The following is a 16360-nucleotide window of genomic DNA, read 5'->3' on the forward strand; positions in this document are numbered from 1 at the left end:
AGTCTGAGTCCCCATAACTCCGCCACTGGTTGCTTGCGGGACTTCTACTTCTATGGAAAAATGGTATCTTATAAGAAGATGTGTCATGCCAAATTTGGCTTAAATAGCCTTCTTCATTTAGAAGTTATTTAAAAAATTTGAATTTTTAAAAAAATCTTTAACGCTCTATATTTCGAAAATGAAGCGTCTCTGGAAAAAAATTATACTTGATTTTTTTCTTATTTTTTTTTATGAGGAATATCTCCTTAAAGTTTGTTTTCTTAATCCTGAAAGTATAGATGCTTTACACATGTAAAATGTATAAAATAATCATCTTAAAATTAATAAATTATTAATAATAATCCGTTGTGATGGATTATTCTAATAAATAAAGAAATGAACAATTCTAAAATTTTATTATTTCAACAAAATATTTTTTATTTGTACAAGAATCCCTTCCCAACGACAACGAACGACGTACAGACTAGGACCTAGGACTATAACGACATAAGATAACCAACAAGTGTGACATTCTGATACTAGATGGCTGTTCGAATGTCGATGTCGATAAAGCAGTGCGGCGGCGCTGTGGAAACCACAAAACAGATAAAAGGTGGAAACTAAAACGTTCCTGATAATGCTGCGTTATTGACGCAATTTTGTTATTTGCACATAAAACACACAATTGTTGACATCAGAAAAAGGCTATATGTTAATTTGAATTTTTTCATGCTACATCACTTGCAAAAATGCTAAATTTAGCTTTAAAAATGCTAAATTGGCAGCACTACAGACGTGGCACCTCCTCACGATGGCAGATTCGTTACAAAGTGGTTAAATAATCATTTTGGTGGTACATGAATTTCGATTTTATCCTGTGTTATGGCCTCCAAGAAGTCCCGACTTAAATCCACTAGATTTATTTTATGGATATTTTCCAATAATTTCCAATAAACGATTTTATCAGTAATATATTGTTTTAAGCAGATTGTTTCCAATATTAGTCAGTGGCGGTATTGATACTGTCATGAATTCAACATTTTCTTAACAAGTTTAATGTTTGGATTTTGTAATTTGTAAGGATAATAATCTACATTTACTAATTGGCAATTATTCCATGTAGAAAAAGGTCAAGATATTGTATTTTTGTTTAAAAACCTTGGAGAGGAAGTTGTAATTCATATTTATATTTTTTCAAGCCATTAAGAACTCCCACATTTTAACTGTAATTTTAATGATCGTAAATATCTACAGGGTATCCCAATATTTCGTGTAGATGGAACTAACACGATTCTTGGAACTAAACTTATCTGGATCCAAAGTCGCTTCTTATAGCCGCTAGAGGGCATTAAAGCTAGAATTAAAAAAAATCAGATAACTCTAGAACACCTTATTCGATTTAAATGAAATTTGGTATAGATATTAATATTAGTGTATACTTTTTGACATTATAATCGAGGTATTATTTATTTATATTCACATTATTACGGAATATTTACAGAAATGGTAAAAAATTAACAATACCCAAACACAAAATAGGATATGTATTTATTATAGGCGATTTGTCAGAAAAAAACGTACATTATTGGAAATGATCACTATTTTCGATAAAAATTAGGCAGAATAAAAAGATTAATCACATTCATCTCATATTTCTCGCAGTTTGTAACACTGTAACTGTCAAATTTGAATTCTGTGAATATGCTTATTGGGAACTGGGATCATTAAGGGCGCCATATTCTTTAAAAAGTGTTTTCCACAAAGACAAATAATTTCAAACATTTAATAACTGAATAATCTAAAGCTTATCAAATAATAGGAATGTTATATCATGCCATCTGGGTATTTTCAAAGACAGTAAAACGAATAAACAGGTGCAAAAAACGATCAAACCATCAAGGTTTTAGGTACTGAAATCTACGAAAATACTAACTTTTTTATATATAATTCCACATGTAAATATTCTTATAACATTTACTTGCTACTTTAGTAGGACTTTAGTCCTACATATAAAATTGTTTACTTTTATTTATAAGTACGTGAAAATAATTCTTAAAATGTGGGGTTAGGATAACAGCAAACGCATGTTTTACAAACGCTTTTTTTTTAGTTATTATTTTATAGTAACAATGAATAAATAGAACATCAAGGATTTTATTTTTGTGGTTACGTTTGTTCTACACGTTTTACTTTTCAAGATTTCAGTACCTAAAAACGCCAGAAATTTGACTATTTCTCGGCCAGGGATTTAAGTTAAATTAATTCCGTGCAGATTTAAATTCTGTGAATATTCATTAAATTAAATGAAATCGATGCAGTGAAGAAAATCTGAAATATGTACAATACATTTTGTTTTTTTTTTCTGAGTTATTGTAACCGAAAAAGCTGATCATTTTCAATAATTTTCTGGAAAGAACAATCAATTAAGTTTCTGAATTAGACAAAACATTATTTATTTTTTATTTTTAATAAAACTCTTCACGACAAATCAAATTTGTATCGCAAATGCATTGGCGATATTAATAAAATATCTAAATAAGCAAAAACCGTTAAAAATACAAAATAATGATTTTATCATCTTCAACAATCTTCCTAAATTATACAAGAACTGAAATTGTAAGATCACCCTCGAAAAAATATGAACGTACTTGATAGGAGTGGGGGTATTATTGCGAACTAGCACACCAAATTTCATTTAAATGTGTCAAAAGTGTTTTAGTGTTATTTGAAAAATAGTATTTTTTTCGTCAATTCTTACACCTTCTAGCGGCTAAGTTACTTTAGATAGAGACACGTTTAATTAAAATTTTGAAATTAAGAATTTGTGGTAGTTGTACATATAATATTAGGACATCTTGCACTTTTATTTCAAGTCTAAATTACTTTCATTACGAGAAAACCTAAATTATTTTTATTTTTTTATTAACCTTATTTTTATATAATTTACCTACTTCTTAACATTGTAAAATAATAATTTTTATTAAATGATTGTTGTAATTTTATTAAGCTCCATCACAAGGTTCTATTTATTGCGACCGAATATCACGAATTTAATTAATATTTCAGTATATACGGAATGTATTGGCAACATCTGTCCTTTATGGGTTTAATAAATTAACAGTTCTGTTAACAGTCACCACTTGATATCTTGTATCTCGGAAATATGAGGTCTATTCCGAAAGTAACCTAACTTTATGTTTTTAAACTTTATTATTAATTTTATACGTTATCGGTCTTGTCTCCTTCATAGTGCTCCCCTTTCCTATTCACACAGATTTCCCAGCAGTGCTTCCATTTCGCGAAGCAGTCTAGGATAGCTTTATTTGAAATGGCCTTTAAAGTGTATGAAGAATTTGTTTTGATGTCATCAATAGTCTGAAAACGGCGTCCTTTCAGCACTGATTCTAACTTCGGTAATAAGAAAAAATCGCAAGGAACCAGGTCTGGCGAATCAGGAGGACGAGGGAAGACAGTAATCTGATTTTTGGGAAAAAACTGACCAACCGACAATGCTCAGTTTGAGGGAGCATTATCGTGGTGCAAGAACCATGAGTTGTCTCCCCACAACTCTAGTCTCTTTTGCGAATTTTCTCACGTAACCGTTCTATAACGCCCTGATAGTAAACACGGTTCACTGTTTCACCTTGAAGTAAAAATTCAAAATGCACAATTCCATTAAAGTCGAAAAAAAAAACAGAGACCATCAATTTAACATTGGATCGAAACTGACGTGATTTCTTGGGGCTTGGAGATCTTTTGCCAGTCCATTGTGATGATTGAACTTTTGTCTCAATGTCGTAGCTGTAAATCCTAGCTTTGGATTGTTCAAGGAGTTGTCGACAAAGTTCAGACGATTTCTTTATGTTGTTCGGTCATTAAACGAGGAGCAAATTTTGCTGCAACTCAATGCATATTCAACTTTTCAGTCCAAATTTCACGGCATAACCCAATTGGGATGTCAATTTGCACGCACCAGATCTTTGACTTTCTATACATAGCAGTCATTAGTTGAATCGAAGGCCTTCCTGGTCGAGGATCATCTTCAACTTACTGACGACCACTTTTAAATCGTGAAAACCATTCGTAACACATTGTGTACGACTCAGAGCATTATCTCCGTAAGCTTATTACAAAAATTGAAACGTTTCTGTGAAAGTTTGTCCCATTTTCACACAAAATTTTAAGTTATATCGTTGTTCCAGAAAATCGCACATTTCAAAAATCGTCACTAACACTTAAACACATTACACTCAAGTAAAAATATCACTAAAACTAAATGAGATATCAATAATCCAAGAACATGTGGTGACAGAGGAGGTTATGCGCAATGCAATACTGCCAACCGCATATCACTAAATATCTCCATTAGCGCGTAATTAAAAAAAGTTCGGTTATTTTCTGAACAGATCTCGTAAAAGATACCCTTAGACTTATTTTGATGAGTTGTACCCCACAAGCGATTTTAACACATTTTTATAACACTGTATGAAAATTTTCAAACTATTCAACTACGTTAAATAAAAAATGGGAAAGTATGTTTGTTAATACTGTACAGAATTTTTTTTTTCGGATAACTATAACAAAACAGTAAGCTGTATTATAGTGAAAAACAATAATAATAGAAGATAATGAACAGTTTTAAGCAGTAAAAATAAAATTTTATTTAGAATAAATTATCAAATATACCCAAAACTTGACTATGTGCTTATGGTTAAACAAAATATTACTACGCATTTGCATTTATACATCCATTTTGGATTAAACTAATGAAGTCGTACCATATACCGCCTTGCACATTACAAAATCTCAAAAAGGAAAAGGAATTTTTATTGTCACTGTACTGTATTGTCACTGTAGTTATTAGATTTGAAATTGTTTTTAATCACACGTAATTAGTTTTTCCACCTGTGAAGAAAATTAAAAATTACGTTTCCACTGTTTTGCGATCTTGATTAGTTATCCAAGTCAAGGTTTTAGTGGGATAAAGATCAATAAATAAAAGAACACTATATTTTAAATCATTGCCAACGTTTCGGTGTATTTTACACCATCCTTAGGGCTCTAAAATACAAACAATGTTTTTAATAAAATTCGTTAAGGTATTAAAATAAAAAAAACAAATACATTTACAATAATTCTAAAAAATTGTTCCTATCACAATTACCATAAAACCCGAAAAAGAAAAATTCTAAAACAGCTCTAAAAATAACATATGTGTTACTCACTCACCGAAATTTTAAGTGTCTTTTGTCTTAACTTAACAGATCTAAATATTAAGAAGATGGTATCTAGATACTTATATGTGTACTTATAATTCATGGAACAATTTCAATGCGGTTTTCTTTCACAGTAAAAATTGTTGTACTGTTCAGCAGAATGACAGTAGAAAAATACGTCGATTCTAATGTGTGTAGATCATGCTTCTTTTTCTTCTTACTTTTTTCCCTTTCTTTTTCCCTTTTATTTTTTATTTTTTACTTTTCAATCCAGCACATTTGTGAAAAAAAAAGTCTAAACCTGAGTAAACCAAAATACTGTTACAAGAGAATTTTATCAATTAAATTATAATAAACCAAGTTTAAATTATCTATATCCTTCTACGTATTAACACTATTAATTTTTTTAATACAAATCATTTCCTCGAGTAACCTTTTTGAAAGAATAGGTTGATGCCCAAGCAGTTCGGTTTTGACAAATTCAAAATGGTGATTGAACTCTTTTGAATGAATCCAACTGCACTTGTAGAATTCTTTTTCGGGTTTTATGGTAATTGTGACAGGAACTATTTTTTAGAATTATTGTAAATGTATTTGTTTATTTTTTTATTTTAATACCTTAACGAATTTTATTAAAAACATTGTTTGTATTTTAGAGCCCTGAGAATGATGTAAAATAACACCGAAACGTTGGCAATGATTTAAAATATAGTGTTCTTTTATTTATTGATCTTTATTCCACTAAAACCTTGACTTGGAAAATTAAAAAATTGATGAAATGAATTCTAGCGCCAAAAGAATGAGTCAAGATTCATTTTTATGAAAATAGTTTTGCCAAATAAAAAAATATCACATACAAGGTCTGTTCAGATAATAATCGAACTTTTTGAATTACGCGCTATTGGAGATATGCGGTTGGCAGCATTGCGTTCGTTGCGCATAACCTCCTCTGTAACCACATGTTCTTGGATTTTTGATATCCCATTTAATTTTCGTGATATTGTTTATTGACTGCAAAGGTTTTAAGTGTTAGTGACGATTTTTGAAATGTGCGATTTTCTGAAACGACGATACAATGTAAAATTTTGAGTAAAACTGAGGAAAACTTTCACGGATACGTTTCAACATTTGAAACAAGCTACAGAGATGATGCTCTGGGTTGTACGCAATGGTAAGATTGGTTTTTACGATTTAAAGTAGTTATCAGTCAATTGAAGATGATCTCCGACCAGGAATTTGTTCTACGCTTGATAACCAAATAACATAAAGAAAATAGTGTGGATGTTTGTTGGCAACTCCAGTGACGATGAAATATTCATTCAAAGGATCATAACGGGAGACTTGGTTTACGGCAACGACATTGAGACAAAAGTTCAATCATCACAATGGATTGGCAAAGGATCTCCATGCCCCAAGAAATCACGCCAATCTCGAGCCAATATCAAAGTGATACTGTGTTTTCAACGGAATTGTGCATTTTGAATTCTTGCCTCAAGGTGAAACAGTGAACCGTGTGTACTATTAAGACGTTTTACAACGGTTACTTGAAAAAATCCGCAATCATGATAGTGTGACCGCACACTCAGCTCAGCAGTTCGTCAGTTTATTGCCAAAAATCATATTACTGTCCTCCCTCACCCTCCTTACTATCCAGACCTGGCTCCTTGCGATTTTATCTTACTTCCGAAATTAAAATCATTGCTGAAAGGACACCGTTTTCAGACTATTGACGATGGCATCAAAGCAACTTCGTCACAAGCTTAATTTCAAATGAAGCTATTCGCGAAATGGAAACACCGCCGAGAAAAGCGTGTGAATAGGGGAGGGGAGTACTTTGAAGGAGACAAGGACTAATAATGAATAATATTAACAATAAAGTTTAAAAAAATAAAGTTTGGTTATTTTTTCAACAGACCTTGCACTTCAGTAAGTCAACACGTTTTGAAAATCAAAGGCGTTACGTTTTAAAATTATTTTTGACGATTTTAATTTGTTTTATACTGACAGTTTAACTTCAGACAATATATGTAGTTGACGTTTGAAGTGCTCTGAGTCATGCTTAATGCACTTTACGATTATAAACAAGATACCCACGTATAAAATTGAAACGTAAAATTTTGAGATACCAATGACAGGGATATTTATAGAATTTTACTTGAGCTATTTTATGAGTATCTGTAACAACTTAGGAAATAATTAGAACTTCATTAAAATGAATGATGAAACTGTAAATTCAACAGTAAGGATTTGCGTTTGATTTATTTTTAAATGCTTACGACCTTACGTTTTGAGCATCTCTCGATGGATCATAAGGCACGGCCTGTCCGAAATTAACGGTTTTTGCGGCCAGATAACCATTGCTAAAAATAGCTTTACAAAAATATTCACTGAAAATATTATTTTCATAATATTAGATTTTCCAAGTAATTTATTTTTGGTACGGCAACAACGAAATTATTAATTAGGATGCAAGGTAACATACGAACAAATAAAAACAAATTATTTGATGACACTACTGAAGATATTTACAGTCCGTACGGTATTTGTTGAGATAGAACTCCAAGAAGACCCCTGCGTCACTTTCTCAGAATTAATCGCATTCGATACCCGAGGTAGAAAGACATTGGTGGCCTGGCGTTTCTATATCAACAAATATCGTACCTACGGACTCTATACATATTAAAGTTGGTGTTGGTTCTTGTGTCTATTTCAAAACAACAAATTTGAAAACTGAAGTGGTACATCACTGTTAATACGAGACAGTGTTCTGACTGTTTTGTATTTGAGAAATGAGATCTGTATAAACTGTTAATTGCAATGATTGACATCTTGTCAATTAACAAATCACAATACTGCTCTCATTTTTAATTTCTACTAAACAAGTTCAGTCTTTTCCTTCACATTATCATCAAATAATGTTTATGTTTTCTAAGGTACCAAATAAATAGCTATGCTAAAGAGACAACTCCGTGGAGAAAAAAATAAAATAATTTATCCAAATTCTGCATATGAAAAAAAACCTTCCTGTCGTAATGAAAGAACCTAACACTTTTGATAAAGATTAACACGAAATTCAGCTATGAATTTAGATCGTCAAGTCACGTCATAAAATTTTTAAGGGACCTGATCATCTAGTGGTTTTATGGCGAGTGTACAAATAAATTATTTAAATTTATTCTATGCATGTATATTAATTGCAATGCAAATTTGATGGTCATATGGCGTAGTTTTAGCTAGACTTCATGATGGGTTAGCAAAATTTACTCTATTTTACTTTATTGCTTCTGAATAAAGACGATTTATTTATTATATTATAAAATGAAATTAATGGGACGTTGAATAAGTTTTCGCTGTTTTCCAATAGATGGCGTTACTAGAACTGCAAGCACACTCTTTTAGTGTGACGTCCCATACTTAGGCAACCCTCAACAAATTGTAATAGTTGAAATGGTAGACCGAGTCTGACCCTTGTGTACTATTTACATAGATGGTATAAAAATGAACAACTTCAAATTAATTTATTTTTACAGGAATTTGGAAGTATTTAAGAACAACCAACACGTGTTTCGTAAAATAGATACACTAATGTGCTTAAAACTTACAAAAAACGATATAAAAGAGTATTCCAAAATTTAAATAAAGTAAAAATTTAACATTAGCCGTGTTATTTCTAATGCGCATGCTCGGAAAAAATAACCTCATACGCAGGTGAGATCTTGTTGATATGTTATCGCTGTCATCATTAACGTATTTTCTCTTGTTTTGTTTAATCTTGGCATTTTCTAGTTCTACTAAGTATTTTTTTTCTTGGTGTTGTACTGTGTCAGTGTGTTTATCAAACTTTCCTTGAATATTGTTCTATAAATTTAAATATATAAATTCTATAATTCTATTAGTTTATCACTTGGGGTTTGAATATTTCTAAAAATTTCTAATATTGCCAGAATATCGCGATATTTAAGGTCATCACAAAGAAGCCTTGTTTGAGCACTTATGTCCAAAGTGCATAAGGTCGAAAATCGATCTAGTAAAAATATTGAGAAATTCTTCATGACCATGTGCATTATGGGGTTGCCCATTATTTGGCGTATGTGACGTCACTACTAAAAAGGTCTATTAAGATGGTAACGTACCTATAAAGAAATATTATAAGCAAGCTTGAAATTCAGTGGATATTATTTCACCGAATTGTAAACTACTTTTTTTTCATAGTGCTAAACATGTCGAATTTCACATAGAAGAGTATTTGCGAGGAATTTTACTGTACTACTTTATTCAAAAGAAATATGCATCTGAAACACACATAATTCTTGTTGCGACTTCTGCGATCATTCTCTATCGCAAACAGGTTGAGCTTGAGGCTTCAAAAATCATGATTTTGATGTTGAAGATAAAGAATGCTCTGGCGCACCGAAACAGTTTGAAGATGAATAATTGGAGACAATACTTCATGAAGACTCATGTCAGACGCTAGCTGAACTTACAGAATCATTAGGAGTTGACCACACAGTTGTTTTGAAACATTTGAAAACATTAAGAATGATTCATAAGCAAGGACATTAGGTGCCGTACGAGATGAAGCCGAGAGACGTCGAACGGCGTATTTGCAAGTAGTGTGAACAGCTGTTTCAACAACAGAGAAGAAAACGTTTTTTTGCATCGTATCCTAACTGTCTATGAAAACTGGATACGCTACGATAGTCCTAAGCGTAGAAAATCATGGGGCAAGCCCGGCCATGCATCAACATCGTCAGCAAAGCCTAATATCCATGGTTTGAAGCTTCTGCTTAGAATTTGCTGGGATCAAGTTTTGTTTTTGTTTTCGGTCCTTTTCTACTGGTTGTCGCGAGGAAGTCAGAACACATTTTTCCAATAACCAACCAACATGTTTAGAGAAGATTTTTTTATTCTTAGTTATGGCTGGTTTATACTGAAGTTCTTGGAAAAAAAGTAAGTGTCTACAGAGTGTCCCACCTCGAACTCCATCGATGGTTATCTGGGAAACCGCTCTAAGGATTTTTTTGAAATTGTGATTGTGTGATACGGACCGTGGGGCCCACCAAGTTAAAATATTTTCAAGGTCATCGTACTTCCGGTTATACCGGAAGTCAATACTAACTTTCTTATTTTAAATGGAACCCCCTGTATATTATTGCATTTTTGGAAACATCATTCATTTTTATGTTGAAAACATATAGCACACTCCATACTTAGGATTGACCGTTTCCGAGATATTTCGATTTTTAAACAAAAATTGACAAATGCAGACTGTCAGCAAAATTTAGTTTTCCCGGTTTATTTTTTTGTGCAAATTGGACATTTTGTGGAGGAAGACCTACTTTATCGAATTTAACATGAAAATTTTCCAGTTTTTATACAGGGTGGTCAAATTTTTTTTATCGAATATGAAGTTCAGAATATGTGGAAAACTCGAAATTTTTAAATGGAAACCCCAAGTTTTTTTGCAATAATATACAGGGGGTTCTATTTAAAATAAGTAAGTTAGTATCAACTTCCGGTATAATCGGAAATACGATGACTTGAAAATATTTTAGCTTGGTAGGCTCCACACACCATCACAATTTCAAAAAAATCCTTCGAGCGGTTTCCCAGATATCCATCGATGGAGTTCGTGGTATATGTACGGTTAAAGTATTTACTTGGTTAGTTTTTATCCTAACCAAGTAAACACTTTAACCGTACACATACATATTTTTTAATAGCTATAATTAATTAATGATTAAAATATTGTTTTTGGGAAGAAGAAAACGCCAACATAGATATTGGGTTGGATCACTTAAATAGAAAACACAACACGACCGTTTCCACTAAACAGACTTGAGTTTCAAAACACGAAACCTTTTGATGTGACCGCTTTCGAGCGGGACCCGAAAAACAAAACTCCAACGGTCGCAAAACACGCCAATCTTCAAAAAGTTTGCGAAAAGTTACAGTTTTGTTTTATTCGACACAAGTTTGTGTTTTGTTTTTGTTTTGTCCGTTTAGTGGAAAACCGCCTTTTTGAAGGGGGACCCGAAAAACAAAAATTCCAACTGTTGCAAAACACGCCAGTCTTCAAAAAGTTTGCGAAAAGTTACAGTTCTGTTTTATTCGAGACAAGTTTGTGTTTTGTTTTTATTTTGTCCGTTTAGTGGAAAACCACCTTAATATGAGCTGCTCAAATCGAATGAAACCATCACGCGAGATCGTTATCGACTAAATTGACGCATTTGAGTGGATATGTTTAAATGGGAAGTCCTACCACACTCGACATATTCAATAGACATTGCCCCTTCTGATTATCTCTTGTTCTGATCGATGGCACTTGGCCAGACTGAGCAGCACTTCCATTCTTATGAAGATGCCAAAAAATGGGTCGATTCTTAGATAGCTTCAAAAAACGTGTAGTTTTTCCGACGTGAAATTAAAATGCTGCCAGAAAGATGAGAAAAAGTAGTAGCAAGCGATGAACAATATTTTCAGTGACATGGTTTTTACAAATTTATTTAAATAATGATTTTTACGAAAAAAACAGCGATAACTTATTCAACCCCATTAGATTAGATTAAAAATATTGACACATACTTTATTCACTTTTTAAACTTAGTTTAGAGCATCTGGACACTAATTTATATAGTTTTATTCAAGTCCTGTAAGGAGTAGCTTTAAAGGGGTGACTGTCCGAACTTTTTTATTTTTAACAATTTAAAAAAAATTCTTGCTAAATTGATCTTTAGACTATTAGAAAAAGAACATTGCATAATGCATAATTTTGAATCGTTTACGGGAAATAAATGGTTTATTTGTTTATTTATTTCCTTAAATAAATACATTTAAAGAGGGATTTACTTAATTCAGGATTCCAGATAAGCCAAATAAATACTTCCCTGATTCAAAATAATAGTTTTTTTTCTGTGTAGCAATAAGGGATGAGTGTTTCAATATTTTCCATAAATTTACTTAATACGGGCAATATACAGATTTTGATTATGTTGGAAGAAGAAATCTGTCTTAAAATAAAATGGAGTTATGCATTTTCAAGTAATTTATGACTCATTAAAAATTTCCAGACGTCAATTAAGGAGAACGTATGTAAATACTAAAATAGATAATGCAAAAATAAATCAGCTGAATTTTTAGCACTTCTAATGTATAAATAAGTATTTTAAGACAGATTTATGAGGAAACCAAATAATACGGTTTTTGTGGAAAAAAAATACAGCCACACATTTATTTATGGATTAATTTAAATAGTAATAAAAAAACACCTAACTTGAATTTGTCGATAGTGTTATCATAAATTTCTGTCACTACAATTAATTCTTAGATTCAGTGTCACTATTTTCTGAAAAATAATAATTAATTTTTTAAGCATGTTTTGCAATCTTGTGCAAGAATAGATACCTCTTTACTATCTTCTAAAAATTTCTCTTGAAATACATTCCGCTGCCTGTTTTATTCAGAATGGGAATCTCATATAGTTTTTCCCTAAAAAATTGTCTTGTTGCCAACTAATAGGTATTTTGGTCATTAAGAGCATTAATTAAATTAAGGACAGTGACCTCCTAAAAGTTATAATTATAGAAAAAAAAATGTTTAAATAACAGCGCCACAAAAAAAGTTGGTTGGTCCAGACCACTATATCCCACTTGCACTTTGACCCGTTGAGTCCGAATCTAAAGTCAGAATTTCCGGATCAGTTCGTATTTGGACTCTCATATCAAGACAAATCTCTAGAAAGCGGTATTCGAAATTTTAAACTGGCTTGAGTAATCAGTGATTAGAAAAACGCTTGAAATCATGATCTCATTGCACCATAACGCCACCAGCAACGCCAAATATAAATTTCACTTATTAAGGTACAGTAGCACAAATAAAACCACAATGAAATAATCCTTGGCTGTAAATAATCTTGTTTATGAAACATTAAAAAATTATAATTTCACTTAGTGTGGGAACAGTTCGAGAGTATAAAACTCTCGAGTAAAAAGTGGTGGGGGCAGGACAAAATAAAAATGTTATAGTTATTGAAACGCAAAAATCTAATCTGTCCCTAATGCGCCTCCAAAGTTAATTTTTTTATCAGTTTGAAAGCAGATATTGTTTTACTAACTATGGAGCCTTGAACAAAATAAACAATCGTTGAAAACAGGATATTTATTTATTTATTTACTTATTTATTTACTGTCGCATGTGGTCACTACTAGTATTGTCTTATTTTCTACTGCAATATTATGAAAATCAGAATAATGCCTGTCCATTTTTTCGTGTATTAATTTGAGTTGTGAAAACATGTGCCTTTCGCCCAGCTACTATGCGAATGCGGTAATTGTAACTAACGCTTTGTGCATACATTTATAACAGATATATAGATTTTAGATAGCTATACATTACTCTTATGGCTATACAGTACAAGAGAGTCCGTTTCATTGTTGACGTTGCCCACAGTTTTAGGGCAAGTTAGATCGAAAAAGGCAATTCGTTGCTTACACCACAGAATTGTGCTTATATTCTGTGCTTACACTGTAAGCCTCGTTGCACACTTGCCGCCGGACCGGCTATCCGGATCCGGCTGGCTCTTTCACACGTAATTTAATTTTCAAACCGGTTTGGCCGATATTAGTCTCAGTTGCATTTTTATCACAACAAGAGATGAATCGTAGACGCATTGCAATTATGTGGCTTGGCTATTGCGATGTCGTCGCAATAAAAAAAAACAAAAAATATGAAAAATATCCAAAAAATATGAAAAGGCTAAAGTTTTGTCCCACTGGACAGGTCTGGATTCAAGCAGTGATATAAAAAATGCTGTATCTACTGCTAGCGAACAAACATTCGACATAGTTGCGTACAAATATTTAAAAAAATTATTGACACGTCCTGTTCTTTTCAATGAAACCGGACGACTGAACCCGGCAAGTGTGAAAGCGTCATTATAATAGGGTAAAATAATAATAAATGCGTAAGTAATTTATCTGATTTAATTATGTCGACCGCAAGATCCCCTGGATTCTGATGGCCTACAAACGTCAAAATTTGTGGGCAAACAGCAGCCGTCATTTTCACTAATTTGTTAAGGCTCATATAGACGCTCCATCTTACCTTAATATTTGCCTATACAGTTCTCAAAGCAAGACGGACCGTGTGGATATTAAATATTAAGACTTTTCTTGCGTGTACAGTACAAACATCTGGCTCGAAGGCAAGTATCAAGGTAAGAATCAAGGTAAGTATCAAGGTAAGTGTAAAAGTAAGTATCAAGGTAAGATGGAGCGTCTATAGGAACCTTTAGCGTAGCATATAATTACATCAGTGGCATGGAACCGAGCAGAAAGGTATTTGCGTCACGCGTATGTCTCTCTGAGGCCCGCTTATGTCACTTTTTCGATGTGTTTTAAGTCTTCTATAGTTCTGCCTATATAGGGTAGGCCACCATAACGCCTCGGTCGCTAGGGACTAAACGGCAAATGCTATAGAAACCTGTTTAGGTGGGTATGTGTAGGTTATTACGGCTACAATTTAAAAATATTTTGAAATTGTGTCCAGGAAAAGCGTACCATATCAAAGTTATGTATTTTTAAATGAAACACCCTGTATTTTACTGCATTTTTGAAAGCACTGTAAAAAATAGGTAAACTTTATTAAAGGTTCTGCATACCTATAGGACTTATTGTTTGTGAGATATTTCAATTTTAGTGAAAATGCAGGTTTAGCGTAGAAATTTAATATTTGCAATAAAAAATAATTTTAAGAAAGCAGCTTTGGAGAGTGTATTTTAGATCCTTGAAGTTATCAATTATTATGTTTGTCGTCACTTAGTATTGTACATGGTATTCAAAAAACTGCTGGATACTTTTCCCAACTTTAAACAGCAATAACTTGGTTATTTTAAATGGGACACCCAGTATATTTTTTCTTAGTAAGTTAGGACATTTAAAACTCCTTCAAACTGTGTATAGATTCGCTATACCTATCTCTAATGGCATTGGAGATATTTGTGCCGTTTTGTTTTTTATCGATTTTTTTTGTAAGATGTTTTTGCTGACGAAGATCTTAGTTATTGTGGATATAATTCATTGTTGGACGGGGCTGTAGTCGATAGAGTAGTTGGTTCCCAAGATATTATTGATTAAAAACTTTATTTTAACTAGTGCGATACTACTTTCGTAGTGCCTACAGATTAGGAGGTTGCTCTATGCCAGTAGGTACAAAGCAACGCTGTTTCGAGTAGTAGTGACAATTAAGATGTAACATACTCAGGTTATAGCTCACCCACACTCATGTACCTACTTGTAAACACTTACTACTTACCTGTTTATTAAAATATACATTAATGAATTATAAAAAGGATTTACTTGCATGATGCTTGACTTTAATATAAACGGAAAACTACAAGTTTTGTTATTTAACTGAAATTGCCTGTAACCTTGTATCTACCTGGCGTAACATCAAAGATCTTGCGTATATTAATAAGGAAAGGGAAATGTATAAGAGATAAAGTAAATAAATTAATAACAAACAGTTTTATTAAATAGTTAAAATAATTTTAGTGTTATTTTAAGTTACTTTTTACAGCTAGTTAAGTTGTTTGCTTATATTGCCATAAAAACAGAAATATAAATGTCGACGTTTAAAATACACTAAAAATAACCGTTTGATGTATTTCAACTATAATTTTGACGTATTTATTGCTTACAATTAGTTGTTTTATTTTTTATGTTACATATATCATTAGCTCAGCTTTCAGTCGCGTGAATAGTAAATGTTGAGTTGAAAAGAAAGTAGGGGAAAAAATTAATACCGAATTAGGTTTTATGGCTGCCATTGTTGCACTAAATGGAAAGTTTACAAACGTAAGGTTGGTTACTAATTCTGACAATAAGATTAAAAAAAATGTCTGTAAAATTTTTTTGACATATTTTATATCATTGTATGATCAACTGGATGAATAAAGATTGATTGACTGATTGCTGAACTGTGCTTCTCAGTAATTAAAATCCTCATGATTAAGATTGATCATGAATCGTAACAGAATATTTCATCTTTTTACTGAAAATATTGATTCTTTCTGTCTTTCATGTGCATGTTTTTTTACATAGGAACATTTTCAAAAATAATATATATAATATACGTCGTATATGTATGTCCCTGTTTAGAGCATACCT

At 32.1% G+C, this 16360-nt stretch overlaps 1 protein-coding gene across 4 annotated transcripts in view; it reads left to right on the forward strand.

Annotated features, from left to right (window-relative positions):
- Positions 1 to 16360, forward strand: part of LOC108908167 (FMRFamide receptor-like) — a 53024-nt gene that overhangs the window by 5625 nt on the left and 31039 nt on the right. The window lies entirely within an intron of this gene.

This window comes from Anoplophora glabripennis, unplaced genomic scaffold (genome assembly GCF_000390285.2).
Source record: "Anoplophora glabripennis isolate ALB-LARVAE unplaced genomic scaffold, Agla_2.0 scaffold369, whole genome shotgun sequence".
NCBI lineage: Eukaryota > Metazoa > Arthropoda > Insecta > Coleoptera > Cerambycidae > Anoplophora > Anoplophora glabripennis.